At 43.2% G+C, this 24,524-nt stretch overlaps 1 protein-coding gene and 1 long non-coding RNA gene across 3 annotated transcripts in view; one reads left to right on the top strand and one right to left on the bottom strand.

The window, feature by feature from the left end:
• SPPL3 (signal peptide peptidase like 3) overlaps positions 1–24,524 on the top strand; it is a 132,409-nt gene that overhangs the window by 2,401 nt on the left and 105,484 nt on the right. The window lies entirely within an intron of this gene.
• Positions 20,340–22,553, bottom strand: LOC138847419 (uncharacterized). Its single transcript, XR_011385227.1, has 2 exons — positions 21,377–22,553; positions 20,340–20,728 (listed from the first exon to the last, which is right to left on the bottom strand). It is a non-coding gene; the product is annotated as an uncharacterized lncRNA (long non-coding RNA).

Genomic DNA, 24,524 nt, shown 5'->3' with positions numbered 1-24,524 from the left:
TCCTGGCTGCCTGGCTGTTTTCACTGTGCTGTTTTGTTCAGGGGCCACACATAGCTGAAAGTGGAAAGCACAGTACTCAAGAAACAGGCCCGGTGCTACCTTTGCGATGTTAGCCAGCTCTGCTGGTTACAGGGGAAGGGGTGTGAAGATTTATTCTATTCAAGTCACTGCCTTTAGTCTCAGCTCCCTTTTATTGGGTTTCCAGGCAAAGGAGCTTCTTGAAACCCAGGATCCTTTGCCCCTCGCCTTAGCATGTTTTGAGATGCAGAAAGTTGTTGCGTCACCTTGAGAGAGGCTGGTAGATGGGAGGAGAGGACTGCGTAACCAGTTCTTCCTGAGTCAGCTGAGGGATAAACAGAAAGAACTGTACAGGAACATGTCATGTATGCTCATTTAGTTCTCACAGGTCCCCAAGCTCAGTGATACAGAGGCCAAGTGATGTGTCCAAAATATCCATGAACTTTTATTTTGTGTGGCATGAATTTGCCAGTCATTTTACTCATTCTCATTGAAATACAGACATGAAAAAAGTTTTTCAAGAGTGTGCATGAACTGATTTTGGATTATCTGTCACTTTTTTCTTGGCTTGTGTAAACCATCAAGAGCTGATGGGTTTACTAATCTTTTTTTAAGCTCACTTGCCCTTGTTTGTATATGGCCTATAGAAAACGTCGGCAGGTGGAGGCTACCATGGCAAAGCAGATTCGTCTGAGGACGGAGGAAGTGAAGGTGGAGCGAGTGAACAGAGGTTCCTTTGGAGTTTTCCCGTACTAGGACGTGTTAATTATAATACAAGATGGGCCGTGTTGATGATTGCTGAAGCCCGTGGAGGAGTACTTGGAGATTCCTTATTTGATTCTGTTGACTTTTACATATTCAGATTTTTCATGATAAAAAACCTGGGCCCTTACATGTAAATTCATGTAATTCTGATTTCTTGTGTTTGCTGTCTTCGTAGCAAATTCTTTCAAAATGCTGGTTTGCAAGGGTCTAGTTGCGGTTCCACCTCACTGTGAATCCGTTTCTGACCACTGCATCTGGAAGTGGTCTTTTCAGTTTGCATCACTCCTTTTCTCGTGTAAATACCTGTTCTCACTGAACTCCTGGAAAGTAAGGACCATGTAACACTGACCTTTGTTAGTGGGATACCGCGATGGAACGCCAGGCTCCTGGCTTCAGCCTGGCGCAGCCACAACTGTTGCAGCTGTTTAGGGGAGTGAACCAGCGGATGGAAGATCTTTTGTCTTCCACTGTCTGCTACTCTACCTTTCAAATAAATCTTAAAAAACAAAAACCAATAGTTTCATTACCAAGGTGTTATCGTAATTTGCGTGAGTTTCCTGTGTACTGGGATTTTACAAACATTGCAAAGTAAGGAAACTGAGGCTCAAAGAGAATACACAGGTAGATGGTGAGAGAACTTGAGTCAGTATTGGTGCTGAGATTCTGATGTTGAATCTGTCTGTTTCTGGTTCTGTGGTTGTTACTGTGAGGCAGCCTCTCTCTGAGTTCCTGTAACAGCCTGCTCACTGGGTTCCTTCATTCCCCACACAAGGGCCTGTCTCCACAGTGGTATTCTATCAGCCTGCATCACATCATGGCAATTCTCTTGCTTAAAATTCTACCAGTGGCTTTTAGTCACACTTAGAATGAACTCCAAATTCCTTAGTGTACAGTTCTTCATGGTTGAGTCTTTTATTTTTTTATATATATTTTAAAGATTTATTTATTTTACTTGAAAGTCACAGTTACACACAGAGAGGAGAGGCTGAGAGAGAGAGAGAAAGAAAGGTCTTCTATCTGCTGATTCACCTCCCAGATGGCCACTATGGCCAGAGCTGTGCCAATCTGAAGCTGGGAGCCAGGAGCTTCTTCCGGGTCTCCCACGCGGGTACAGGGCCCAAGGACTTGGGCCATCTTCTTCTGCTTTCCCAGACCATAGCAGAGAGCTGGATGGGAAGTGGAGCAGCTGGGTCTCGAACCAGTGCCCCTATGGGATGTTGACACTGCAGATGGCAGCTTAACCCGCTATGCCACAGTGCCGGCCCCTATTTTTATATTTTAAAAAAGATTCATTTATTTATTTGGAAGAGTTAGAGAGAGACAGAGGCAGAGGGAGAGAGGTCTTCCATCTGCTGGTTCACTCCCCAGATGGCTACAACAACCAGGGTTGGGCCAGGCCAAAGCCAGGAGCCAGGGGCTTCATCCAGGTCTCCCATGTGGGTGCAGGGGCCCAAGCACTTGGGCCATGTTCCACTGCTTTTCTGGACTCATTGACGGGGAGCTGGATTAGAAGTAGAACAGCCACGACTGGAACTGGCACCCATGTGGCTTGTTTAGCCCACTGCAGCATAGCACTGACTCTTGTAGTTGGGTCTTGTTTTATGTCTGAGTGATGACAGACAGTAAACAAGATAGGTGAGACCTTTTCTATTTGGTACACTCTTCAGTGTACCACTGAGACTGTGGTTGGGTGGTAAATTTTTATTGAACAAATGAGTGAGAATGCGTCACACTGTCTGTTTTAAGATCTGATCTTAGGCCGCATTATATTGAGGTGATGTATTGTGGTAATGGGCGTTAGCATGCCAGGTATTTGCAAAAAGTTCTAAACTCTAAACCTGGGAATAGAAATGAGTACAGAACTCTAATGGAAGCCAGTTCTTTAGGGTTACTGTTGTGTGTTTTATCTGATGTGGTTGTATCTGATTGTAGCTTATGGAAGCTTTTCAGAGAGAAACTGGTTGAAAACGTGTGTCTAGCATCATAGGCCTGACAAGATTTGCTTGTTTTAAAAACATGTTTTGCCTGTAGTGAAAGTGCCATGATCATATTGTTTGGGTGATGTGTGACTTAAACTAAAATTAGTCAGAGCTAACCCAGGAATTTGTGTTTAAATCATTTTCCTCAGTGTTCGTTATAAAACTTTTAGGGAGAAAAAAAAGCTGAAGAGTTTGTAAGCACATCAGCCTGTAATTATCAAGTAGTATGGTTTTAGCTGCCTGATGCTCATGTATTTCTCAGAGTAGATTTCTGTGTGATCAGCACCATTGAATGGTGAGATGGTACGCAGTTCTGTATAACTGTATTTCATTTCAACATTAATAGATAGCCTTGTTTTCGTCACTACCTGTTCACCAAATGAAAATCTAGGGATGTCCTAAGAAGAGAGGATGTATTCATGTGCTGTTTTAGTTGCCTCTTTTTGTGATTGCCATCCTTGGTAACAAAGCCATTAGTATAACTTGATTCTTAAAATTCTGTTATCTATTTTTGATGTTTCTGGAGTTTAATGATTTCTTTTTAAGAATTAAAAAAATGCTGACTTTATGTGTTGTACATATAGCATATGAAATGTTTGTATCATTGAGTATCTGTGGCGTATTTTCTAATCCTCAAGTAGTTGTAGAGGCAGAGTGCTTCTCTTCAGGAATTTCAGCCTCTTAGGTGGCTAGAGGGCCTCCAGGTGAATGAACGCAGTAAAGTGTCACTTCTCAGATTTCATTTATAGGACTCATTAGGGCCCATTAATAGGTTCCATTAGGGCTGCAGTTTAAAATGAAACAGTCCCATTTAGTTGCTAGATTAAGCCCCTATGAAAAAGTTACGTTTGTAGATATTTTTAAAGTGGTAGACCAGTGAGTATGCATTAGCCTGATAGAGCCCTTGTAGGATATCCCATCTGGGTTTGTAGAATTTACCCTAAGCTGGTAGGAAAGCTTAATAGTCTCTATTTTGGAGTTCCAGTGAACCAGTAAAGGATTTAAAAACAACAGAAAACAAACAACAAAAAAGTGATCTTGTAAAGACTGGTCCTAGTGGTTTTACATGTTTGTGAATGATGTTGAATATAAGTGATCAAACAGTATTCACTTCTCATTAAGTTTCCGTTTGAAATCCTGAGATATGAGCACCTAATTCTGTTCTGATTTCTTTGGGTCAGGAAATCTCTAGTTTGAGGGTGCTTTTCCTCTGATTAACTGTGCCTAGGCCATGTCTTAGTTCCCGTGTTGTTTGTTCAATGATTATGCTCATCCTGCTCTACAGAGCTGCTGTCAGTTTCCAGTGAGGTAATATATGCAGAAATGCTTTGTGAATTGCTAAATGCCAGATAAAGGCAAAATACTTGTTTTCTACGTTATTTGTTCCAGATATAGTTTCTCACTATAGAATTGATTTCTTGTTTTAGAATTTAATCAGCGTTTAGGCTTCAAGATGCTCATTCTGTTGAGAATGTTGAATAATGCGGTGTTAAAAACAGAATAGTTTGCAAATTGTCATTGATTTTTGAAATGTATCATAAGGTCTGGTCACTTTTTAGTAACAAATTTCATGCTTCATCACTACATTGCACAAAACAAGAGGTGCAGGCAGTTGACCTAGCTGTGACGATGCCAGTGGGATGCCCGTTTCCCATACAGGAGTGCTTGGGTTTGAATCCTGGCTCTGTTATAGATTCCTGCTTTCTGCTAATGTGCACACTGGGAGGCAGAGCAGGTGATGGCTTAAATAGTTGGGTCCCTGCCACCCACCTTTGTGAGCATTTGGAAAGTGAACCAGCATATGGCTGCATGTGCTGCCCCCCATGTCTCTTAAAATTAATTTTTTAAATTTTAAATTATTAATTGGATGAAGCTGTACTTTTTCATGGAGTCATTTTATTTTGATCTTTTGAAGACAGTTTCCTTAGTAATCTATGCAAATGAAGAAAAGGCAGTGGGGTAGTCAGTCCTTGTTTTTCTCTGGTTTTCTTTGGAATGCACGGGAAAGTTTCTCACCCTTTCAAAGCCCTGAGGAGGGTTTATTAGCAGTTTGTTATCTGTTTCCTTATTCCACACCAAGTCTCACAGGCACACCCACTTCCCTTCATCCCAGGGCCTCAAGCCTGGGCGTCACTTTTGACCTAAATAGGATATGTGTAGCAGAGTTTTGTTCATTGTTTCTCCAACCTGGTTATTTGGCCTAAGTATAGTGCCTGATTTTGTTCTGTTATTTGTCTTAATTTTTGCCTAGAGCTGTCTAACTTGACCCTCCAAACTTGGTGACATCTGTAGGCTTTGCCATACAGCTTATACTTTTAAACTTCTCTATGCTTTGACTTTATAAACTTGTAGAAATTTACACTCATTTCTCAAAACTGCTTATAAAAATACTGCTGTTAAAAGTAAAAGATTAGTTGTAAAGAACAAATTCTCTTACCTTTGCCATTGATTCGTGCAGACATCTTTAGAAATGGCTGATTTAGAGTTAGTTGAAGATTAGAGGTAGGTTAATTAACCGAGAAGGAGTGAAAAGAATGGAAACCACAAACTGAGGTTTGGGAAACGCACAGTTGAGAAATGGGAGGGAGAGGAGTCCAGAAGCCCCATCCGAGGCGGGTAAATAGGGAGGTGCAGTGCGCAGGAAAGCAAAAGGCACCAGAGAAGCTTTAGGGGCAGGAGGAGTGTGACAACTGCCAGATCAGAGACAATGAAGTAGAAACAAGCTGTGGAGTTTGTAAAGGAAGTCATTACTGAAAGTGCGCTCACAAAGATCAGAGTAGGGAGGGCAAGTTAGGGACGGGTAATGAAGTGAAGGCATCATTTGGGTTCTGGCCATTTGTCTGAGAAGGTGGATGGGCAAGACAAAGGAAAGAGGGTGGCATATAGACAGCAGGGTCCTAAAGGGGTTTTTGTTTCTTAGGAATGGTACATTTGAAGGCAGGGACTGTAGTTGAGAGAGTAGTACCTTGTTTTACATTAAGGATTTCAGTTTGGGAGTTGTGATGGAAAGTTAATGGGGAATATGTGATGTGTCTCTAGCTCAGATTGTATTGTATATGGGTCTTACAGGGGTTTCTTATTGTCTGAGTATAAAACCTAGCCTCTTCAGTGTGAATTTCAAAACAGTCTGGCCTTGTAACCCTGCTTTCCTGTATTTCCTTTAATATACTTGTTACTTTAGCCAGGCTGGATTACTACTGTTTCCTCTTTTGTTTAAAGTGACTCTTCAACTGATGAGCACTGAAAGGCCGCCACAAAGCACACCAAACACCAGAGTAAGGGAAAGAGTTTATTGGGGGAAACCCGACAGACTGGAGGGAAGGGGTGAAGAAGGAAAAAGAGGGAAAAGGAGAGCATAAGAGAGAGAGACAGAGATCAGGAGAGAAAGAGAGAGACACACACCCACACACACCCACACACACATGTTCAGGAACATTTTAAAACTTCGAGGGGTGGGGGCGGGCAGGGAAGTAGGAGCAGGGAATCGCATTAGGATGGGGGTGGGGCAGACACTGGTGGTTGGGCCATGTGGCCACCTGGCTTCCAGCAATGGCAGCGGGGGGGGGGGGGGGGCTAGGATGGTGTCAGGGTGTAGATCGTACCATAGATAAGACTGCGCTGTTTTCCTATCAAGCTCTTGTCCCAAGTCTGCTGACTCCTTGTTATAGGGCGTCTGGCCGCAAAGAAATACTCTGATACCTACAGCTCTATCTATTCCTGTCATGCAGGCAGATTTAGGGTAGTCTAAGCTAGTGTTGAATTTTTATTTATTTATTTTTTTGTTTGTTTGTTTGAAAGAGAGAGAGAGAGATGGATCTTCCATTTGCTGGTTCACTCCCTAAATGGCCATGATGGCTGGAGCTGGGCCAGACCAAAGCCAGGAGCTTCTTCTGGGTCTCCCACATGAGTGCAGGGGCCATCCTCACTGCTTTCCCAGGCCATTAACAGAGAGCTGTGATTGGAAGTGGAGCAGCCGGGACTTGAGCTGGTGCCATTTGGGATGCCAGCACTGCAAGAGGCAGCTTTACGCCACAAGGCTGGCCCATGTTGAATGTATTTAATGTAGCTGTATTTATTCCAGCCTTGATTGTGTACTGTGTAAGGGTAGAATCAAAGCCATTAATTTGATGGTACAAGGAGCTTCATCTTTTTTTTTAAACAATGGATATTTTAGAGATGATGTTTGCTGGGTACTGGATTTTAGAATAGACTGTATTCCCACCAATAGAATGCCAGGACACACAAAGTAGCAAAGATTTACCTAACATCTCACTGCTCTTTGAAGAAAATACAGAAATGAAATTATTACTGTTAATTTGGTTCAAGTGTTATGGCCAGATTTGCCTTATTTCTAATGTCCTGACAGTGCATAGAGAAAGCAACTGAATACCTGGGATCACAGTCATCTTCATTTATCTCCGGTCTCTTAAAAAAAAAAAAAAAAAGGCTTACTTGAAAGAGAGGGAGGGGAAGGGGAGAGAGTGATTGATTGAGATCTTTCATCAGCTGGTTCACTCCACAAACGGCCAAGAACTCCATCCAGGTCTCCCACGTGGGTTGCAGGGATCCAGGCACTTGGACTGTCTTCCCATTGCCCAGGCACATTAGCCTGAATGCTGGGTCAGAAACAGAGCAACCAGGACCAGCACTCAGAAATAGATGTGAGAACAGCAAGTGACGGCCTAACCCTCTAGTCACAACACCAGCCCCTATGTATGGTCTCTTAATCTGACTGACTGCTATCTATTTATTTATATTTTATCCTTCCAATAGGCATTTGTTAAATGGGTGGCATATAATACTTTTCTAAATCAGGGAAACACGACTTTTCTTTGGAATTAGCAAAGCAATTATTTTTCAGATTTTATTTATTTATTTAAGAGGTTGAGTTATAGACAGAGTGTGACAGACAAGTTTTCCATCCACTGGTTCACTCCCCAAATGGCTGCGGCAGCCGGAGCTGGGCCATTTTGAAGCCAGGAGCTTCTTCCAGGTCTCCCACATGGTGCAGGGGCCAGAGCACTAGGGCCATCTTCTACTGCTTTCCTGGGCCATAGCTGGATTGGAAGAGGAGCAGCCAGGACTAGAACTGGTGACCATATGGGATGCCATTGCTGCAGGCAGAGGCTTAGCCTACTACACCACAGCACCTGCCCCAGCGAAGTAATTTTAGGGAAAAATTTTTAATAATGTGCTCAGAGGGGTGGAGCTGTTTGCAGGAAACTTCCTTTGGGGTAGGAGGAACTGGAAGTTATGTGGAAACCAGCTTCTGAGCGATTTACTCACTTTTTCTTTGGCCACTATTTCAGAAATTCATGTTCTGTGTATCTAAGCTTTTGTTTAAAAAGCTAAATTATTTTTTGAAATAGAAACTTATTTTGCCATCATCTTTTTCCTGTTTCTAAGTTTTTCTCTTTTAACTTGTTTCTTGTCTCCTTTTCAGTAATTATTGTTCAAAAGGGCAATTTAAGCCGGCGCCGTGGCTCAATAGGCTAATCCTCCACCTTGCGGCGCCGGCACACCGGGTTCTAGTCCCGGTTGGGGCGCCGGATTCTGTCCCGGTTGCCCCTCTTCCAGGCCAGCTCTCTGCTATGGCCAGGGAGTGCAGTGGAGGATGGCCCAGGTGCTTGGGCCCTGCACCCCATGGGAGACCAGGAAAAGCACCTGGGTCCTGGCTCCTGCCAGGATCAGCGCGGTGCGCCGGCTGCAGCGGCGGCCATTGGAGGGTGAACCAACGGCAAAAGGAAGACCTTTCTCTCTCTGTCTCTCTCTCTCACTGTCCACTCTGCCTGTCAAAAAAAAAAAAAAAAAAAAAAAAAAAAAAGGGCAATTTAAAAGTTTCTTGGCCTGATGTTTGACTAGTTTACGATTTAATAGGGGCCGGCACTGTGGCATAGCAGGTAAAGCTGCTACCTGCAGTGCTGGCATCCCATATGGGTGCTGGTTCGAGTCCCGGCTGCTCCACTTCTGATTCAGCTCTCTGCTATGGCCTGGGCAAGCAGTAGAAGATGGCCCAAGTCCTTGGGCCCCTGCACCCACGTGGGAGACCTGGAAGGAGCTCTTGGCTCCTTGCTTCTGATTGGTGCAGCTTGGGCCATTGTGGCCAACTGGGGAGTGAACCAGCAGATGGAAGACCTCTCTCTCTCTCTGCCTCTCTTTCTCTCTCTGTGTAACTCTGACTTTCAAATAAATAAATCTTTAAAAAAAATTATTCAATAGGTACAGTAGAACTTGTCATCTGAAATAGACAAAAACCGGATGTCTGGAGATTAGGAGTTTGTTGTTGTTTTTGAACCTTTGCATGCTGTGCAATGGTGAAAACTTACACAGAGGTGAAGGTTAGAGAGCCAAGCATCAGTGTAAGCTTGAAGTAGTGAGACCAAGCGGAAAAATAGAGCTAGCTAACAGAAAATAGATAACTAAGCCAGAGTCCTTGTGTAGGTAAAAGTGGCCTAGAGATCTGTGGAAATCCAGCTTTGATTTCAGTTCAAATATACCGAGTTGATTGTGAGACAGTGTTTCATGACAGGGCGGTCTTGGCCTGTCCCAGTAGCTTTATGGACATCTGGTTGGTCTTCACGGCTAGAGACCTTGGAGTCATTTTTGATTCTTCGTAAATAAGTCAGTATGTTCTGTTGATTTCCTTTGAATGAATACTATACAGGGCATTTCAAAAAGTTTATGGAAATGGAGTTAACATAAGTTCATTTTGGTGCAGAAATTCTTGAAATCCATGCACAAATTTTTCCATACTATGCCTTTTCCATAAACTTTTTGAAGACCCTTTGTATATGTGTTGTATATATGCATTTAAGAAATACATTTAAAAAAATTACTGCCTTTTCATTGCTATCTGTATTCCTTTAAATCTTTGTTCTGGAATGACCCTTCTGTGTTCCCTTAGAACACTATCCTTCTTTGAATTGTTGCCTTTTCATCTTGTAAAGTTTTGAGAACATGGAATATATTTTGTTCATGTGTTTATCCTTAGTGCTAGTATGTAGTTTATTAAAATGAATATTATTACATATTTGATTTTTAAAAATAATCCAAAGAGAGCAAAATTATATTTAGCAAGATGGACAAGTATATGGTATCTTAAATTACTGTCAGCTCTCAGTTTAAGAACTTAAAGAGGACAAGTGTCAGATATCATTTGAGGTATATAGATCACAATCTTGTGCTGAATAAATGAAACTGTTATTCTTCAGGGTGTTAGGTTGGGCTTACCTTGATACCCACCATTAACTTATGGGACCTCTTCAGAGTACTGTAGAAGAATTGGTTACTGACAGTTAACATTGCCGTAATAACACTATGTGAAAAATTATCCCAAAACTCAGTGGCTTAAGATAACAGTCAGCTACTCTCACCGACTGACAGATTGGTTGGTGCAACTCTGCTTCCTGCTTCAGGTCTGTAAGTCCTGTGGGTGGTTCTGTCTTGTGTGTGTTCACTGAGTCCTTGACTGGATGGGCACTGGGCACCCCAGAGAAACTATTCTTGAGTAACGGCAGGGGCACAAGAGGGTGAGTAGAAACCTGCAAGGCTTCTTACGAGGTTCAGGTGCAGAGCTGACACACGGCCATTTCTATTTCTCCCTTTTGGCCAAAGCAAGTCATATGGTTGAAACCAAGTAGAAGGAACTGACAAAATTTTACTCCTTTTGTGGGAGGAACTGCAAAATAACACTGCTAAGGAGTAGGTTCTGGGAGGGTTGAGGGATTAGGGCCATTAATGGCAATTGACCATAGCTGAAGTTCTGCTTCTCTTGCAAAGGCTAGTTATCATTTGTTCACTGTATTCTAAAACTAAGCATTACATTCTATTTTTCATCTTAATGTTTATATTACATAAATAGCTTCTTGAGATATAATTCATATGCTGTCCAATCAAGTCATGTATTATTATTTTTTCAATTTGAGAGAGAACTCCTACATAACTGCTTCGCTCCTCAAATGCTTGCAACAGCTAGGGTTGGCCAGGGTGAATCTGGGAGACGCAGACTCAGTCTGGGACATCCCTGTGGGTAGCAGGAACCCAATTACTTGAGCCATCATCTACTGCCTACCAGAGTCTGCATTAGTAGGAAGCTGGAGTCAGGAGCTAGAGCCAGGTGTTGAACCCCAGGTACACTGATGTGGGACGCAGGCATCACTGGGTTCAAGCAGTAGGTTAAACAAGCATCTTCCCCCAATTCAGTCTTTTTTTTTTTTTTTTTTAAGAATTATTTTATTTATTTGAAAGACAGTTACAAAGAGAGGTAGAGCCAGAGAGAGAGAGAGAGAGGTCTTCCATTCCTCTGGTTCACTCCCCAAATGACCTCAGTGGCCAGAGCTGAGCTGATCAGGAGTCAGGAGCTTCCTCCAGGTCTCCCATGCCACACGGGTACAGGGCCCCAAGATGGCACTTGGGCCATCTTGTACTGCTTTCCCAGGCCATAACAGAGAGCTGGATTGGAAGAGGAGCAGCCGGGACTTGAACCGGTGCCCATATGGGATGCCAGCACTGCAGGCTAGGGCTTTAACCTGCTGCCACAGCACCAGCCTCCCACCCCCACCCCCCATTCAGTCTTTTAAAATGTACGATGTAGTGGTTTGGGGTGTATTTATGGAGCTATGTAACCATCACCACAAAGGATTTTTTTAAAAGATTTATTTATTTAAAAGGCAGATTTACAGAGAAGCAGAGAGAGAGAGGAGAGAGAATGAGTCTTCCATCCACTGGTTCACTCCCCAGATGGCCACAATGGCCGGAGCTGCGCCAATCCGAAGCCAGGAGCCAGGAGCCTCTTCCAGGTCTCCCATGCAGGTGCAGGGGCCCAAGCACTTTGGCTGTCTTCCACTGGTTTCTCGGGCCATAACAGAGAGCTGGATTGGAAGTGGAGCAGCCGGCCAGGTCTCCAGCCTGTGCCCATATGGAAGCTGGCACTGTAGATGGCGACTTTACCCGCTACACTATGGCCCTGGCCCCAAACAACTGATTTTAGAACAGTTTCTTCATCCCTCAGAGAAACTCTGTACATATTATCATTTGCTCCCCCTTTCCCCAGCCCCTGGCATACACTATACTTTTGGTCTCCATGGATTTGCCTCATTGATATGTGTGGAATCATATTGTATGTAGCCTTTTGTATCTGGTCTTTCACTTGGCATAATGTCTCTCTCTTTCTCTCTTTTAAAGATTATTTGGGGGCCGGCGCTGTGGCGTAGCAGGTTAAAGCCCTGGCCTGCAGCACTGGCATCCCATATGTTCGAGTCCCAGCTGTCCCTCTTCTGATCCAGCTCTCTGCTATGGCCTGGGAAAGCAGTAAAAGATGGCCCAAATCCTTGGGCCCCTGCACCCACGTGGGAGACCCCGAAGAAACTCCTGGCTTTGGATCGGCGCAGCTCTGGCCGTTGCAGCCAGCTGAGGAGTGAACCAACGGATGGAAGACCTTTCTCTCTGTCTCTACCTCTGTCTGTAACTTTCAAATAAATAAAATAAATCTTTTTTTTTTAAAGACACAGACTGGATTTTTTTTAGAAAGCTTTTATTTATTTTTTTTTCTTTTCTTTTTTTATGTAGACAGAGAGAGAGACAAAGATCTTCCTTTCGTTGGTTCACCCCCCAAATGACTGCTAACAGCCAGCGCTGTGCCGATCCGAAACCAGGAGCCAGGTGCTTCTTCCTGGTCTCCCATGCGGGTGCAGGGCCCAAGCACTTGGGCCATCCTCCACTGCCCTCCCGGGCCACAGCAGAGAGCTGAACTGGAAGAGGAGCAACCAGGACTAGAACTCAGTGCCCATATAGGATGCCGGCGCCGCAGGCGGAAGATTATTTTAGGGCCACGGCACCGGCCCTAAAATAAATCTTTAAAAAAAAAAAGATTATTTATTTGAAAGGCAGAGTACAGAGAGAGAGATCAATTGATCTCTGCAACAGCTGGTGAAAGCCGGGAGCCTGTAACTCCATCTGGGCCTTCTACGTGGGTGCAGAGGCCATCTTCTATGGCTTTCCAAAGGAATGTAAATGTTTATGACCTAGATTTCTGTTCATGTGTACTATGATCTGTGTATCTTTAAGAAAAACAGATAAGTGCTTGATCAGCCTGTATTTCTCTTTTTTAATTGTCTATTTTTGCTGCCTTTTTTTTTTTTTTTTCTTTTCTTTTCGTGAGAGGGTCTTTAGATGATTATACAGAAGGCAGCTCATTACAGCTCAGGTTTCAGTTGTGAGCAGACATTAGTTAGCAGGAAGAATAAATTTGTCCCCCACCTCTTTAGGGATGTGTCAGATTTAAAGTTCTAGCAAATGAGGAAGATCAGTTGGAACTGTCATTGCTTGATCTCCAGTTCTATATTTTAGGTTCTGTTTTTATCAGTTATATGCTGCTTGTCTATACTGTTACGTCAGTTACATACTGCTTGTACTCTCTGACCACACAGCTCACTTGGTTAAACAGGAGATTTAAAAAAGATTTATTTATTTGATGGGCAGGGTGATGGAGAAGGAGAAAGAGCATGGCGGTGGGTAGGGGGACGGGGCGGGGAGATCATCCGTCCACTGGTTCACTTCCCAAATGCCTACAACAGCCAGGGCTGGGCCAGGCTGAAGCCAGGAGCCAGAAACTTCATCTGGGTCTCCCACAGGGGTGACAGGGACTCAAGTACCTGAGCCATCACCTTCCCAGGTGCATTAGCAGGAAGCTGAGTTGGAAGCAAAGTAGCCAGGACTCAAGCAGGCCCTCAGATGTGGGATGCAGGCATCCCAGGCTGTGACGTAACCTGCACTCATCCCCAGAATGGGATCTTTATGGTTAGTGAATGACTTTGTGCCTTTTCAGGCTGTTCTGTAGTAACTAACATAGAGTAAGCCCGATCCTCTCTGTTCCAGGAATTTATACTGTTGCTAGAGACTTGGTGTCAAATGCCAGCAGAGGTAATTAAGACATCTTCAAGAGGAGATACCAGAATGGGCCATTGAATAGAGTGTGTGCCCCAGTCAGTTATCTAGTTATTAGAAGGACTGACTTTGGTCGAGAGTGTCTTAATATTTGAATCTGTTAACTCACAACTTGCCTCAGTCCCCACCAGTTTCTGTTGATATATACTGAATCTGTGCATCACTCCTTTATATTATTTAACTGGCCCTGAAGGCAAGCGAGTTGTGACCTCTTAGTGTCCATGATTTGTTGTCAGTTGTTGTCATGAGGATGGATTGGGCAACAACAGGAGTCAACTGTGCACTTACTCCCCATCTTGGACCTCTGTCCTTAACGAGTTGTACTATGAGAATTAACGGTAACACTAGTCTTCAAACAGTACTTTATACTTTGTGTGTCTGTGTGGGTGCAAACTGTTGAAATCTTTACTCAGTTTAGAGTTGATCTTTTGTATATAAAGATAATTAAAAATGAATCTTAATGAAGGATGGGAGAGGGAGTAGGCAATGGGATGGTTTGCGGGTGGGAGGGTAGTTATGGTGGGAAGAACAGCTATGAATCCAGAAGTTGCACTTCTGAAATTTATATTCATTAAATAAAAGTTTTCTATTAAAAAAGGATGAATGGGGATAAGGAGATAGCTGATCAGTGCCCCAGTGACAGTGGATGTTGGGGGAGACTTACCTTTTGGATGCCTGCACGTTCAGATACAACTGTTTTCACCAGATTTGATGATTTCATTAAATTAGTGCTTACCAGTGTGTTGTACAGCGGGTCAAACCGCTACTTGGGATACCTGCACGCCATATCAGAGTGCCAGTTCAAGTCCTAGATATTGCATTTCTAATCCAGCTTCCTGCTGGTGCACCCTGGGAGGTGGCAAATGATGGCTCAAGTGCTAGAGCCTGTGCCACGCATGTGGGACAGCTGGATGAAGTCCTGGGCTCCCAGCTTTGGCCTGGCCCAGCCCTGACTATTGTGGGCATTTAGAGAATGAACCAACAAATAGAAGATCTCTCTCTCTCTCTCTGCTCTTGCTTTCAAGTAGATGAAAATAAACATTAAAAAAATTATGTTGGATTCCTCAGTGTTCTGACAGTTGTTCCATCAGCGAATACTTAGTTTTTTTTAGCATTAATGTGCAGTTACTTTTTCAATTAATTAATTTGAGAGGCAGAGATAGACACATAATATGGAAGAAAGAGAGAGCCCTTCCAAGTTAATGGTCTCCTTTATGAGGTCAGATTAGTGCCTCTCCAGGCACGAATTAATGGCTTCTCAGTCAGTTCCAGGTGGAGTTAAATATTCCATTTTTTCATGGATGAGCTTAGATACTGGATGAGCAGATGTATCCCAAAGCAGGTGTTTTGATTGACAAGTAGGAGGCTAGAATTACTTAGAGCTGGTAGTTTGTAGGTACTTCCAGCTCAGTAGACCTAAACTAGCTATGTACCTATTCCATAGCAGAGTCAGGAGCCAGAGGTACGTATTGAATCCCAGACACCTGGATATGGCATGTGGCACTTTAACTGCTAGGCTAAATACCTGCCCCATAATTATTTAATATAGCTAGAAAATTCATGGCAACAATTTCATATTACCCTTATCTGTTTATACACAAAGGTAGGAACAGGTTCATACTATGTTTTCATTTACTTTTTTTTTAAAGATATATTTATTTACTTGAAAGGCAGTTACATGAAGTGCAGTGTGTGTGTGTGTGTGTGTGAGAGAGAGAGAGAGAGAGAGAGAGAGAGAGAGAGGTCTTCCATTCACTGGTTCACTCCCCATATGGCTGCCAATGGCTGGAGCTATGCCTATCCGAAGCCAGGATCCAGGAGCTTTTTCTGGGTCTCCCACGTGGGTGCAGGGGCCCAAGGACTTGGGCCATCTTCCACTGCTTTCCCAGGCCATACCAGAGAGCTGGATCAGAAGTGGAGCAACTGGGTCTCGAACTGGTGCCTATATGGGATGCCAGCACTGCAGGCGGCAGCCTTACCCAGTACACCGCAGCGCCGACCTCTGTGTTTTTGTATATGTTGTGTGTACATAAGTTATGTATGTGTAAGTTATGCACCATAGTAAATACCCATGAGCTCTGAGCTGCAGGATTACCAGTATTCTGCCTTTGTCTTCCCTGATCCCTCCTCCTGCCTCTGCCTCCCTCCCCAGGTAACCGCTGTCCTGAATTTTGTGTTTACCATTCTCTTGCCTTTTAAAAAAAAAGTATTATTGCTGGTGAGGCTGCAGTAGTTGGCCCTTGTCTCCCACAGAAAGAATATAGGTGAGATGTAGCAATCAGTGGCATGCAAGCCGGTGACGTTTACTGAGGGTTACACCTGGCCGAGCAGGCCGGCTGCTCAGCAGAAGACCATCTGTGCAGAGATTGGGGTTTTTATGGGCATGAAGCAATTTCGTTCCTGCCAATTGTCCTCTCCCACCCCTTACTGAGAATTATAGGAGTAAGGTAACCAGTTACAGGACCTTCCCTGGAATGGTATCAGATAGGACTTTTTTTTTTTTTTTTTTTTTTTTTTTTTTTTTTTGACAGGCAGAGTGGACAGTGAGAGAGAGAGAGAGAGAGAAAGGTCTTCCTTTGCCGTTGGTTCACCCTCCAATGGCCGCCACGGCCGGCGCACAGTGCTGATCCGAAGGCAGGAGCCAGGTGCTTCTCCTGGTCTTCCATGGGGTGCAGGGCCCAAGCACTTGGGCCATCCTCCACTGCACTCCCTGGCCACAGCAGAGAGCTGGCCTGGAAGAGGGGCAACCGGGACAGAATCCGGCGCCCCAACCGGGACTAGAACCTGGTGTGCCGGCGCCGCAAGGCAGAGGATTAGCCTAGTGAGCCGCGGCCCCGGCCTCAGATAGGACTTTTGATTTGCAGGTGTTAGGTTGCTTTAAAGATATCTAGGTCCCTTTCTACATGAACTTGCTGTTGTTTGTTCTCACACTTGGGCTCATTGCTGTCTTCTTGCCTATCCTAGCAGTTTATTACACATTTATTCCATTTTTATGTTTTGCTGTGCAACACAATGTTTTATCGTATAAGGTAGAGTATTATAAAGATGATATATCTTGTCTTTTATAATTTGCTTTTTCCAATCAATATTTCCAAGATTTGTTCCAATTGTTGCCCTCATTTCCAATGCTGTATAATGTTCCATCCTGTGAGTAGGCCATCAGTTACTCATCTGTCCCTTTAGTGATGACTGTTTAGGTTTCCATCTTGGAGCAAGAGATCTGCTGTAAATATTGTACATATTCCTGGTGTTCATGTGTAAGAATTTTCCTAGAGTGTATCCACCTAAGGCAGGCATGGGAGACATGGAGTCCTGCAGGTCCGAGAAGGCCTGAAAAACCATTTTGCCTGTGCCTCTCAAGGCAGTTGCAGGCAGGATTTGAAATTCAGTAAATCAATAGCAGGCTAATTAATAAGTTGATAACTTTGTATGGCCCATGAATGCTGTTATAAATATCCAGATGACACTTGGCAGAAAGAAGGACCTCCATCCTAAGTGGCAACTCAGTCAGCCTTTTGAGAGTGCTTTTGTGTACTCAGAGTCTTCTCTAGCTTGAGGTCTTACAGGGAGTCGTATTTATTGTCCTCTAGATTGGAATAGATTGGAGTTAGGGTTAATGCTTTTTCTCAGTCCATCAAGAATTAAGCTCTTTATCTGTGGTTGGGAATCCACTTGTCCCAGGTCATTTACTGAATAGTCCCTTCTTTCCTCAGTGCTCTCTAATGTCAGTTGTGAGACTGTTCCTGATAAATATGTGCTCTTTGTGTGTGTGTGTGTATGTGTGTGTGTGTGTGAGAGAGAATAGCATTTTGTTAAATAACTTTTTATCTTATTTTTAAAAATATTTATTTATTCAAAAAGAGTGACAGAGAATGCTTTCATCAACTGGTTCACTCCCTAAAGGCCAAAACTAGGAGCCAGGAACTCCATTTGGGTCTCCCACATGAGTGGCAAGGACCCAAGCACTTGGGCCATCCCCCTGCTTTCCCAGGTGCATCAGCAAGAAGCTGGATCAGAACTACAACAGCCAGGACTCCAACTGGCACTCTGATGGGGGTATACTTTCATACCTTTTTACTATATTAAACACAGGCCCCTATTTTAATATATTTTAAACAGCTTTTCATGCCATTTAATATAGATTAGCTTTCAGTGGGTTTGTAGTAGACCGCTATTTTCAGTCCTCCCTGGGTTTTGGTATGTCATGGTCATTCCTGACCTTCTAGTACTTCTGTCCAAGAAAGCTTATAACTAGTTTCTCTAGAAGTATCATCTTATTTCCATATAATTTTTATTTTTCATTTTATTTGAAAGCAAGAGGGACAGATCTTCTATCCTGTGGTTCAATCCCAGGATGCCTGCAACAGTTGGTGCTGGGCCAGGCCAAAGCAGGGGATCAGGAATTCAGTCTGAGCATCTCATGTGGATGACAGGGACCCAAGTGCTTGAACCACCACCTGCTGCCTACCAGCATCTGCTTTAGCAGAAAGCTGGAATGGAAGCGAATCTTAGATTCAGACCCAGGCACTCTGATACGGGCTGCAGGTGTCCCAAGCAGTGTTTAACTGCTATACCAGATGCCTGCCCCTCAGTTTCTCTTTCTAGAAATGTATGCACAAAAACACATATATAGATAATATATATTTTGTGTGTGTATAACCCTATGTAATTCATCTTCTACATTGTACGTTTTACAGAACATAAAATTTACCATTTTAACTATTTTAATTATATAATCCTGTGCATTAAGTGCATTCACTGTGTTGTGCAGCCAGCACTATCATCCATTTCCAGAACTCTCTTATCTTCCTAAATTGAAGCTCTGTACATGTTAAACCCTTGCTTGCACTTAGGCCATCTTCCACTGTCTTCCCAGGCTCATTGGCAGGGAGCTGGATCAGCAGTGGGTAGCTGGGATTTGACCCCAGACTCTGATACAGCATCAGCTTAACACACTGTGCCACAACGCTGGCTCCTGTTTTCAATTCTTTTGAATATATATCCAGAAGTAAGATCACTGGATCATATCGTAAAGCTGTGTTTAATTTTTTGAGGAACCAGCATACCATTTTCCATTGTGGCTGTACTTTGTTTTACATTCCCACAACAGTATATAAGGGATCCAGCTTCTCCACATCCTTGCCAACATTAATTATTTTCTTTCTTAAAAATAATTTTAAAAATTATTTGAGCAGCACAGAGAGAGAGAAAGATAGACTCACAAGACACTCCCATCCATCAGTTCATTCCCCAAGTTTCCACAGTGGCCCCTCAGTGGCTGAAGCTAAGAGCCAGAAACTCAATCCAGGTTTCCTGTGGGGATGGCAGGAATCTAATTATTTGAGCCATCACCACTGTTGCCAGGGTCTGCAGTTGCAAAAAGCTGGAATTAGAAGCTGGAGCCAGGAATTTTTTTTTTAAAGATTTATTTATTTTTTTGAAAGTCAGAGTTAGAGGGAGAGACAGAGAGAAAGGTCTTTCATCTGCTGGTTCACTCCCAAATAACTACAGTGGCCAGAACTGGGCAGGTCTGAAGACAGGAGCCAGAAGCTTCCTCTGGGTTTTCTTAGTGAGTGCAGGGCCAAAGAACTTGGGCCATCCTCCACTGCTTTCCCAGGCACATTAGCAGGGAGCTGGATCAGAAGTGGAACAGCCGGGACTCAAACCAGCACTCATGGGATGCTGGTGCTGCAGGCGGCAGCTTTACCTGCTACACCATAGTGCTGGCCCCTGGAGCTGGGAATTGAACCCAGGTACTCCCAGTGTGGGATGTAGGCATCTTAACCACCAGGCTAAAAGTCTGCCCCTTGTGTTTTTTTTTAAATCGCCATCCTAATGGGTATGAAGTGATAGCTCATTGTGGTTTTGATTTGCATTTCCCTAGTGATTAAGTGGTGTTGAGCATATTTTCATATTGGCAAAGTGTCTGTGCAAGTTGTTGGCCCATTTAAAGATTATTTTTTTGTTCAACAGGCAGAGAGTGAGAGAAATAGACAAACAGGCACACAGTTTCCATCAGCTGATTTACTGTAGATGCCCACAACTGCCTGGGTTGGCCTTGGTTCACACCTCCCACTGGTATGGCAGGAACTCAGTCAATTGAACCATCACTTGCTGCCTCCCAGTGTCTGCATTTCCAGGAAGCTGGAGCTGGCTAGGCACTTTGATATGCAATGTGGACTTTTTAACCCAGTTTGAAAATTGGGTTGATTTGTGCAGTTGAGCTGTAGGAATTCTTTATATTTTTTATTATTGTTCCCTCATCACATAAATTATTTGTAAACATTTTCTTTCATTATGTGATCTGCCTTTTTACTCTATTAACAGTATCTTTTTGGTGCACAGAACTTCTGAATTTTATAGATGTCCAGTTTGTCTGTTTTTTCTTTTGGTGTCATATCTATGAAATAGCAATTTTATTGGAAGTTTTTTTGGGGAAGATTTATTTATTCATTTGAAAGGCAGAGACAGAGATCTTCCATCCACTGTTTCACTCCCCAGATGGCCACAGTGGCTAGGCTGAAGGCAGGAACCAGGAGTTTCTTCTGGCTCTCCCATTAGGGTGCAGGGATCCAAACACTTGAGCCATCTTCTGCTGCTTTCCCAGGCCATTAGCAGGGGGCTGGATTGGAAGGGGAACAGCAGGGACTTGAACCAGTGCCTATTGCAGGTGGCAGCTTTACCCACTACATGCCACTTATTGAAAGTTTATAAGGTACATTGTTAATCTCTTGGTGTTTATATAATGTATCTTCCTGAAGTGTAAATATTATTTCCCCCGTTTTACAGTTGAAAAGCTTATTACTCATCCAAGATTTTATAGTTAATTAATGGTAGAGCTAGAAATTGTACACAGGTACTTTTTTTTTTTTTTTTCTACAAAGCCAGGGTTCTTTGCCATTAATGGTTCTTTGAGAATAAAGGGAACCTTTATTTTTTTATTTTTGCCAGGCAGAGTTAGACAGAGACAGAAAGATCTTCCTTCCGTTGGTTCACTCCCCTAATGGCCACCACAGCTGGCGCTGCGCCAATCCGAAGCCAGGAGCCAGGTACTTCCTCCTGGTCTCCCATGGGGTGCAGGGCCCAAGTACTTGGGCCATCCTCCACTGCCCTCCCGGGCCACAGCAGAGAGCTGGCCTGGAAGAGGAGCAACCGGGACTAGAACCCCGGGTGCCAGTGCCGCAGGCGGAGGATTAGCCTAGTGAGCCATGGTGCCGGCGAGAATAAAGGGAACCTTTAATCAAATAAGCTTGAGAAAGGATGCATATAAATCCCTATCTCAGAAATTCATAATCAGAATTAGCATATTATGAACTCTGAGAAGTTAGACAGTAAAAAAGAAACCTGTTTAATTTAAGTGTCAGAAGACACTTGATCCAGGGAAGAGTTTGCTTGGTATCTTGTAATTCTTGCAGCGGTTTTCTTTTAGCACTGTTTTGGGAAGTCCCACTCGCAGCTGTGTTTTCTTTCTTGTATCGGATCTAAGGATAGAAAATAGAAGAAGAGAGCCGGCGCCGTGGCTCAATAGGCTAATCCTCCACCTTGCGGCGCCGGCACACCGGGTTCTAGTCCTGGTCGGGGCGCCGGATTCTGTCCCAGTTGCCCCTCTTCCAGGGCAGCTCTCTGCTATGGCCAGGGAGTGCAGTGGAGGATGGCCCAGGTGCTTGGGCCCTGCACCCCATGGGAGACCAGGAAAAAGCACCTGGATCCTGGCTCCTGCCATCGGATCAGCGCGGTGCGCCGGCTGCAGCGGCGGCCATTGGAGGGTGAACCAACGGCAAGGGAAGACCTTTCTCTCTCTGACTCTCTCTCTCTCACTGTCCACTCTGCCTATCAAAAAAAAAAAAAAAAAAAAAAAAAAAAAAAAAGAAGAAGAACACAGTGCACAGGCTAGATGTGTAGCTGTGTGTTTGGCCAGGGGTAGGGATGCTGAATTTATCCTGGAGAGTCTACCATAAAATAACTCAGGGGATCCGCATGGTGGCCTAGCAGGTAAAGCCGCTATCTGTGACTTCTTGCATCCCAAATGGGTACTGGTTCATGTCCCAGCTCTTCCACTTCTGATCCAGCTCCCTGCTGATGGCCCAAATACTTCGGCCCCTGCCACCCACATGGGAGACCCAGGAGAAGCTCAAAGCTCCTGGCTTCAGCCTGGCCCAGCCCCAGCCTGCGGCAGTCTGAGGAGTGAGCCAGCGGATGGAAGATCTCTCTCCTTCCCTCCCTCTCTACCTGTAACTCTTTCAAATAAATAAATAAATCTTGAAAACCTCTAAGTATGGGGCTGGCACTGTGGCGCAGTGGGTTAACGCCTTGGCCTGAAGCACTGGCATCCCATATGGGTGCCAGTTCAAGACTTTCCTTGGGCCCCTGCACCCACGTGGGAGACCCAGAAAAAGCTCCTGGATCCTGGCTTCGGATAGGCATGACTCCGGCCGTTGGCAGCCATCTGGGGAGTGAACCAGTGAATGGAAGACAGCGTGTGTCTGTCTGTCTGTCTGTCTGTCTCTCTCTCTCTCTCTCTCTCTCTGGAAGAAGCTCCTGGTTCCTGGCTTCAGATTGGCACAGCTCCAACCGTTGTGGCCAGTTGGGGGGTGAACCATCGGATGGAAGTCCTCTCCCTCTCTCTCTGCCTCTGCCTGTCCTCTCTCTGTGTAACTCTGACTTTCAAATAAAAAATAAAATAAATTCTTCAAAAAAAATTTTAAAAACCTCTGAGTACATTTCCATAGGTAAATTGTGTGTAACCACAGCTTTCCTGGCCCACATGACAAATGATATGGCAAGGTTAAACACAACAGAAAGATTTAAGATATTTGTGTAGAGATATTTTAGAAAAAAAATAATAACATTTGTCCAGGAATACTTAACACATGAACCTTAAGAACTATTTTGGTCATGAATTGCTCATTTTAGCTATACCACAGATAGCATAGCTATGAGTTATGAAGTGAAAGATCGACTCTATTATAGATATTTTAGTTCAGTATTGAACACAAACTTGTGTCAGAGATGGTTAGCAAATTAGTGAATCTTCAGCCTGTTTGCATTTATTTTGTAAGAGAAAGTCAGTGATTTATCAGCTGAATTGAGACCCAATTCCTTGCTTAGGCATTGAGTTTAGTATTTGGTAAGGCTAATCCTATTTTTTTTTAAAGGTAAGTTTATTTTTTTAAAGATTTGTTTATTTATTTGAAAGGCAGAGTGGCAGAGGCAGAGACAGGTCTTCCATCCACTGGTTTACTCCCCAAATGACTGCAGCAGCTGGGCCTGGGCCTGGGCCTGGGCCTGGGCCTGGGCCTGGGCTGGGGCCGACCTGGAGCCAAGAGCCAGGAGCTTCTTCTGGGTTGATTTGATTGATCCTCTACTGCTTTCCTAGGCATAGCAGAGAGCTGGATTGAAAGTGGAGCAGCCAGGACATGAACCAGCACCCATTTGGGATGCTGGCACTGCAGGTGGCAGCTTTACCCACTATGCCAGAGTGCCAACCCCTTTTATTATTTTTAAAGGCTAATCGTATTTTGATGTTTTTCAGAATGTTCTTTGATATTTTTAACTCATTTATTTTTCCAAGTCCTATTAAGCTTCTTGTTAATGTTTTAATTGGAAATAAAAAGGAACTCCAAAACGTTCATGGAAAGTGCATATTTATGAAGAAAAGAATGCGTAGATTTCAGAAATTTTTGCATTATAATCTCACTTTTAAACTCCAGCTTCTATGAACTTTTTGAAGTATCCTTGTACATTGTAACTGTTATTTAAGACCCGTCTTCCTGATGCTAGCATTCCTTCCTGATGCTAGTAGGCAAGTCTTTGCCCACTGAAGTTTAAGATTTTTAAAATACATTCACTACACTAATTACCTACTGTTTTCTCTTTTTTATTGTTTTTTTTTTTTTCATTTCTTTTGTTTATTTTTTAACAGACCCTTGTGTCAAGGACTGACTTTCAGTAGATCGTAGCGAGGAAGCTGCTGTGCTGTGTATGAAACCCCAATTTATTGCTGTGTCCGTGGAGATACTTCCTCACTTTTTTTCTAGCTGGTTTTTACTGACACATAGAATTTTTTTCTTTTTTCAGATTGCCTTATATCCAAGTACTACAGTAGGCAAATTATTCTAATGATTCTTTGCTTAAGTTTTATATAAAATTTAAGTGACATATATTGTTAAGTAAATTCATTTTGTTCCTTATGTAATAAACTATTATAAATGATGGAGTTGGGATTCCTTCATCTTTTAAGCAGAAAAAAACCACTGATGTTTAACCATCAAATTTATGATGTGGATTATTTTAATCATGTTAAGAGATAAAAAGTAGTTTGATACTTTTGACAAAAATGAAGTTTGAATTTTGTAAAATGTGCAATATGTTACTGTGTTAAAATATTGACATTTTGCATATATCTATATTTGCTGGTTTTATGTTAGTAGTGGCTTTGCTTATTTAAAAGAAACCTTGCATTCTTGGAGTAAAAACAAGTTAGTCATTTTTAATAAATCTCTTGAGGCTTTACTTTAATTACTTGAGTTTTAGTTAAGATTCTCAAATCTGTCTAGCCTTCTTTTAAATTTTTATCTTGACAGTTTTCAAACCTAAACAATGTTTTCTCTACAACATTTTGAGATCAGTCTGCCGCAATTTTTGTTTTTAAAAGCTTTTGGTTCCTCTGTAAAGCTGTTGGGTTTTAGTGCTCTTGTGGGAGTGAATAAAAGTGATTGAGTCTTTTTTTGGTATTATGTCCATTGTAGACTTGTTTACTCCATTTTCTTTGATTGATTTTGTCATTTAATATTTCATAGCATATAACTCATTGAACAT

Source organism: Oryctolagus cuniculus, chromosome 21 (assembly GCF_964237555.1).
Source record: "Oryctolagus cuniculus chromosome 21, mOryCun1.1, whole genome shotgun sequence".
Lineage (NCBI taxonomy): Eukaryota > Metazoa > Chordata > Mammalia > Lagomorpha > Leporidae > Oryctolagus > Oryctolagus cuniculus.
Note: the sequence above shows the minus strand (reverse complement) of the source record. Positions and strands in the feature narration are given on the sequence as shown.